Source organism: Nannospalax galili, unplaced genomic scaffold, assembly GCF_000622305.1.
Source record: "Nannospalax galili isolate Female #2095 unplaced genomic scaffold, S.galili_v1.0 scaffold777, whole genome shotgun sequence".
NCBI classification, from domain to species: domain Eukaryota; kingdom Metazoa; phylum Chordata; class Mammalia; order Rodentia; family Spalacidae; genus Nannospalax; species Nannospalax galili.
Genome location: NW_008341810.1, coordinates 5,773,952 through 5,780,510, shown reverse-complemented (window position 1 = coordinate 5,780,510; position 6,559 = coordinate 5,773,952). Strand labels below are relative to the sequence as shown.

At 40.5% G+C, this 6,559-nt stretch overlaps 1 non-coding gene across 1 annotated transcript; it reads left to right on the top strand.

The window, feature by feature from the left end:
- The first annotated feature begins 5,897 nt into the window (after window positions 1–5,897).
- LOC115071087 lies at window positions 5,898–6,021 on the top strand. Its single transcript, XR_003850202.1, has one exon. It is a non-coding gene; the product is annotated as a small nucleolar RNA SNORA40 (small nucleolar RNA).
- The last annotated feature ends 538 nt before the right edge of the window (window positions 6,022–6,559 follow it).

Genomic DNA, 6,559 nt, shown 5'->3' with positions numbered 1-6,559 from the left:
GCTACTTTTATTCCATTGACTTGGTTTGATAATTAATATTCACGGGTCCACAATCCCGTAAAGTCCTGAAATTATCAATAGTTCAAGATAGGGCTAGAATTTATCATTCTGAAATCAATGGTATCTCATTGCAAAGGTAATTTTTACCCAGAAAAAATATACTGAATAATCTCTATATTCATTTTGAGGAAATAAATAGAGCCAAGGAATATTCAGTAGTATTACAGACAACCACTAAGAGGCTGAAGAGACCCTGTCTCCTCATTTTCATAGCACAAGTAAGCACCTCCATCTGAGGACCACGGGGACTTATTGACTTACTTCAAATTGATGGACTAGATCAAAGTCATGGATGGCTCCTCTGGAATCAGGTCCAGAAAGCCTGGCTGATTTCTTGGTTATTTAACTCTTTCACCCACTATGGGAACTTGGACTGACAGGTTTTGAGCTGTCCTGAGAAGTCTACATGGCAAGGAATTCAGAGCGGTCCCTAACCAGCTAAGCAACTAAGCTTCATGAGGAGACTAAAGCCTCATTCTGAAGGCTATCAAAAACCAAATCCTTCCAAGAATTACATCAGTAAGTGGAAATGAGTCCTCCCTTGGAGATAGGACCACCAGAAAACCGGATAAAATGTGCCCAAGATACATATCTCAGAAATGGTGAAATAAGTAGTGTGTATTTATACCACTAATATTTGGGATGAAGGTCATAGTAACATACCTAAAGCAAGTGTCTTTTGAACTGCTTTTTGAAATCTCAAAGGATTTAACATCTTATTTAATTTTAATGATATTCAAACATCAGAAAAATTGTAGCATTTTTGCTCTCTATTTACAATTCAGAAATATTGGGGGTTTCTTTGTGTGGATATATGTTTTGGTTTTTTGTTTTGTTTTGCTTTGCTTTGTTTTTGCCAAAATGTAAAGATTAAGAGTCTGCAGAATGCTGGTCCTTGGACAGGACTCCTATATTAAACTTCATCCATCCAGGGCTTAGGGACCATCTTGGAAAAGGTGGTAGAAAGATTCTAAGAGCCAGGGAAGAGGTGAATGACCATATGGAAACAGAGTCCTACAAGCTCCTGGGACCCTGCTCATATGATTCTATGGCAATGGTGTCAGCATACACAAGTCCCATGCAAACTCAGGCACACCCAGCATAGAACTGGGAAATGAACAGAAGACCTCAATCTTAGCTGAAGAAATATTGGCAACTGATTACTGCTAGGTGAGGACGAGCTGATCTTCCTAAATCAAGGGACTCTTCAGTGGATGGACTTGCACTGGGGAACAGCTGGGGACACTGACTTGACACAGTGGGCCTTAACAGGGATGACAAAGTATATGGGTGCGGGGGCGGGGGGGATGTGAGGATGCTGGTAGGTATGGAGGTATAAAGATGATTAACATTGTTTGAGATATTCTGTATGAAATACACAAAAACTCAATAAAAACAAAAAATTTTTAAAAGAAATATAGGTTTTTAAAACAACTAACGTTAGGCCAGGCGTGGTGACGCACGCCTTTAATCCCAGCACTTGGGAGGCAGAAGCAGTGGATCTCTGTGAGTTCAAGGCCAGCCCGGTCTACATAGTGAGTTCCAGGACAGCGGGGGCTACAGGGAGGCCCTGTCTTAAAAGACCAAAAAAAAAAATTAATATTAGATTTTGAGGATCATTTGATTTGCTAGATTTTTGAAACCAGGTTAATTCCTCATAACATCCATGTGCTGTCATTAGAAACTGTAGTACCTCAAATTTGCTGATGTCATCTAGGCCAGCTAAAGTTCAAGCTCCCTGAGCCTCAGAGGTGAGACAGGCTCTGACAGTTGTGGAATTAGCACATGGCAGAAACCCACATTTCCTTACTCCAGATCATTACTCTTTCTATCTCAGTACTTCAAAAACCCAAGAAACCATGGCTAGCTGTAATAATCTTGTCCATTTTACCAAAATACAAATGGAACGTCATTGGAGGAAAATGAAAATGCCCTATAGCAGGGAAGCCATCCCGGGTTCATCGTCATCATCAACTCGTAGCCATCATCTCAACAACATGTGGTTAATTGACTGGCTGGTTTGTAAATATCCCTGATTTCACAAATAAACTTCAAGTCATGAGCTCTCTTTGGGGTTAACTTGCTCTCCACATAGGTTAATTTAAATTGCAGTAAAAATTTAGCTTGAAAGGATAATTACAATATTTCACCCCCTTTTATCTCAGGTTATGTAAATGAGGCTTTAATCTTCTCACAGTTCATATTATATTAATATCAAGAATAAAAAGATCTCAAAATATCGTGTACTGTCAATCATCATAGAATACATTCACACAATCATAGTGAGTACAAATTGGACTAATTCCTATAATTGTGTGCTATGTGTATTATCAACAAGCAAGCAGAGGGGTTTATAGCTTGGCAGGGTTCTCAGCCAGGCAGAGTAAATTGCCATTTTTACCAGATTGCATGGCTTTGGGGGCTTTTTGACATTTCTCCAATATCAAGAGTATTTATTGAAAAATGAGAGATAGCCCCAGAGAAGCAAATTCAACTCCTGCCCCCTTTTAACCTACAATTTTCACATCCTGCCAAAGGTAATGAAAGCACCAACCCTGAGTGACAGACCTCGACTGCAGCCTCATCCCCCCACTTCACACCAGAGCTCTTGTGGGAGACTCTGTCATCCACAGTGTTGAATAGTGAAATGTGATGGTCAGAGAAACGTGGCATCATCGTCACATTTAATAAATATCAGGAGGAAGTTGGCAGATAAGCTTTAACCCCAGGGCATTTTTTAAAAAACAATCAAAATACTGTTTTCCATCCACACAGTGGCAACACAAAACAGTGTGTTTATATTAGAGTTGAGAGAGAAAGTGAGAGAGAAAACTAAATTTTTTTCCCTAGTGCCTCAAGGCCAAGCTCAAGGCTAATTCCTCCAGGAAGCTGTTCATGATCATCCCAATTTAAATAATAGCTCCTTCCAGTATATGACTACAAGAAAGTGCAAGGCAATATATAATAACAGTTAACAATCTACATCTATGAGTAGACAGGCTAACTTCCAGTTCCAACACTTCTACTTATGAACTACCAGCATGGAACACACAAGTTATTAAGTCTCACTCTCCTCTACAAAGCACAGGCAGCATCCGCCTTAGTGTGAGACAATCTTTGGGAAAATTAAGATCAAAGTATATGCATGTATGAAGGTGTCACGATTAAACACAGGATTTTGTGCAGTTTATATATGATGATGTTTGTTAGACAAACTGCAATGGAATTTGCAAAGAGCAGCATTTGAATATCTGCAGACTGCCACTGAGGCACATTTGCCAGTTCTCCCTCTGAGTTTTCATGACAATCGTCTGAATGAGCTATGAGCACCAACCATTGTTTTATGAAAAGAAAACCTAAGTTCAGAGACGTTAAATACATAGCCAGCTCTCCAACACACCTTAGGCAAGTCTCAGAGCTACTGTCTGAGTCATAGGATTCTGGGTCTCAATACCACATGCCACACTTTTAAAAATATCAGCACTGGTGTATTCCTGAAAGGCAGTGTCTTCGATCTTCAATAATTTAGTAGACTTGAATAGACGTACACCTTTCTCCTGTGCTCCACTGTTAAGCTTTCCTGAAAGAGTAATCTTTGCTTATTCTTTCTGGGGTTCCCAATGCTTAGCTTAACATTTAATCTCTAATAGGTGATCATGATAGTTCTTAAAGTGCGTTGAAAAAGTTGCAGCTTCCCCATAGGAACTATTGCATTCCATTAAAGAAAGATATCTACTCAAAGAGAAAGGCCCATGAACAAGATTCATGTAAAAAAAAAAAAAAAAAAAAAAAAAAAAAAAAAGCATTAAACGATGAATAGACACAGTCGTGGGTCTCGAGCTGTCAAGTGGAAATGGAGCTGAGATTCTGCCAGAGGCATCTCCAGTCCATCAGTCAGCACACTGTATTGATTATCTTCTGGATGCAAAACTAACCCCATGATATCAGCAGCTGCCAAACAGTGAGGTCAACCTGACTTCTGACATTCTGATGGAACTGTGCAAGTGACAATCTAACCCTAAAGGATGCTTGGAAACCTCTATTTCAAGTTGTTCATAAAAGCTGATAGTTCCACAGCAGCCTGTCTGTCACAGTAATCCCCCTCAAAAAGACGAACTTGTATTTTTTTTTTGTTCCTACCAAGGAAAAGAAGAATTTGGGTGTTAGTTGTCTCTAAAACAAATATTAACAAATATCAGAACTGTGGGGCCCTTCCTGAGAATTTCATTTTGCCTTATTTTTACGTGTTGGCAAAAGTAAATTCTTAAAGTTTTGAATTCATAGACAAGAGAGAAAAATACTGTGACAAGGCTAAAGAACTAATACGTAAAGACGGCTAAATTTCTATATGCAGAAGAATGAACTCGGAGCCCTATGCATACCAATATAGAAAATTAACTCAAAACGTATCATTGACCCAAGTGTCGAAGCTGAGACTGAAACTTCAAAGACAAGATGGAGAAAATGGGCATGACCTTGTACTCTGGCAATGCATTCTTCAACAGGAAAATAAAAGCATAAGCAGCTAAGGGTAAAGGAGGTAAAAAGACTTCCCAGAAATAGACGCTTGCCTACATCAAAGTGAAATGAAAGTGTACAGGAGAGGAGAAAACATTTGCAAATCAGTTATGACATAAAGGTTAAACTTCCAAATGTATTATTCTAAAATACATTAAGAACTCCTACTCACCAACTAAACAGAAACACTGCAATTTTTCAATATATATTTTATTGAATTTCTGTGCATTTCATACATCTTTATCATATTTAGACTCCCTTCCCCATATTCATCCCCTCCCCATAGCCTGCCCACCAGATTTTATACATTCTGTTATATATATTCAGGCCTATCGAGTATCAAGTCAAGTTTGGTTACCAAGATGTCACTCTGTGTGAGTTCATCCACTGGAGCCTATCCAGCATCACTACCCTAAAGAAGATCAACTCTCCCCTCAATCAGCAGTGATCAGCTGCCAATAGCTCTTTAGCTAAGATTGGGGCCTCCTGCCAATGTCCCCAGTTCATGTTGGGTTTTTGTCTAATTGAATTGCATAGGTCTTGTGCATTTTGTCATCATTGCTATAGGTTCATAAGAGCAAAGTCACAGGAACCTATAAGACTCTGTTTCCATAGGGTCATGCATCTCTTCCCTTGGCTCTTACAATCTTTCTGCCCCCTCTTCTGCAATGGTCCCTGAGCCCTGGATGGGTGAAGTTTAATAGGAGTCCTTTCCAGGAACACGCACTCTGCAAACACTGCAGTTTTTAGTATGTGCAAATTACTAGAGTAGACATTTCACCAAAGGAGATAGACAAATATCCCAGAAAAGGGGGAGGGGAGGGGCCCTCAACACTGTCAGTCATTTGGGAAACGTAAATGAAAATCCCAGTCAAGTTTCACTTCACTCTTGCTAGAAATGGTTGTGGTAAGATAGCAAATGGCAAGTGTGTGGCTGCCCACAAAGAAGCCCAAGTGGTGTCAGCTGACCATCATCATCACCCAGTGACAGCCAAGACCTGGCTGCATTAGAAAACAGTTGAGCAGATTCTCAAAAAGCTAAACACAAGGTTGCCTTGTGAGTCAGCAATCGCACTCTACCCAGGCACCCTGATGAACTGAAAACAAGCACTCAAACAGGTGGGTATAAGCTAAGGGTTGCTGAAGCATTGTTCCCATAGCCAAAGGGTAAAAACACCCAAGTGCCCACTGTAAACATCTGCAATGAAATATTATTCAGCTATGTAAAAGAATGAGGTTCCAACATGTGATACAAAATGGAGGAACCTCAGAAACTTTATGCTAAATGAACTCTGCCAGACCCAAAAGAGTAAATGTTTAGCACTCAGAGTGCCTATCTGTTCAACTGGTGGACAAAGGCATGAAAGACAGGTGCCAGAACCCTCTTTCACAGCCAGAACTCATTGTTTAGTATGAGTTTTGATGCATACAAGAAGGAATGTGACAAGGCAGCTCAAAGTCATGGTGTGGAGAGAAAAGAAGGCATAGGAATGAGGCTGCCCCTCCAGGCCTGCGGCGCACCAACTCCCAAGAGACTGAGTCTTTCTGCTGGACCATGTGAGGAACTTTATCACATAAGATGAATATTTACCTGACCATAGCACTTCTGTATTGAGCTCAAAATTCTGCATTTGGCAAATAAGAAAGAAAACAGAGAGCCAAGATGGCGGCACAGCAGGGACAGTGACAGCAACTCTTGGCGTAGGGACTTAAAATATGAGTCTGGGCTTCTTCATTGTATTATTAAGAATACTGATGCTTATGCTGGCCACACCTTTAATCCCAGCACTCTGCCAAGAAGCAGTCAGATCTCCGTGAGATGGAGGCCAGAAAAATCTTGATGCTTCCATACCGACCCAGAATTCTGAACTTAGGATTCGTCAAGTAAAAGGGAAAATAACTGGGAGTCCACGCTGGCCTGGCCACCCATGCACACCAGCAGGGTGGAAGTGGCCTAGTTACCCATACAAATCATCGGAGC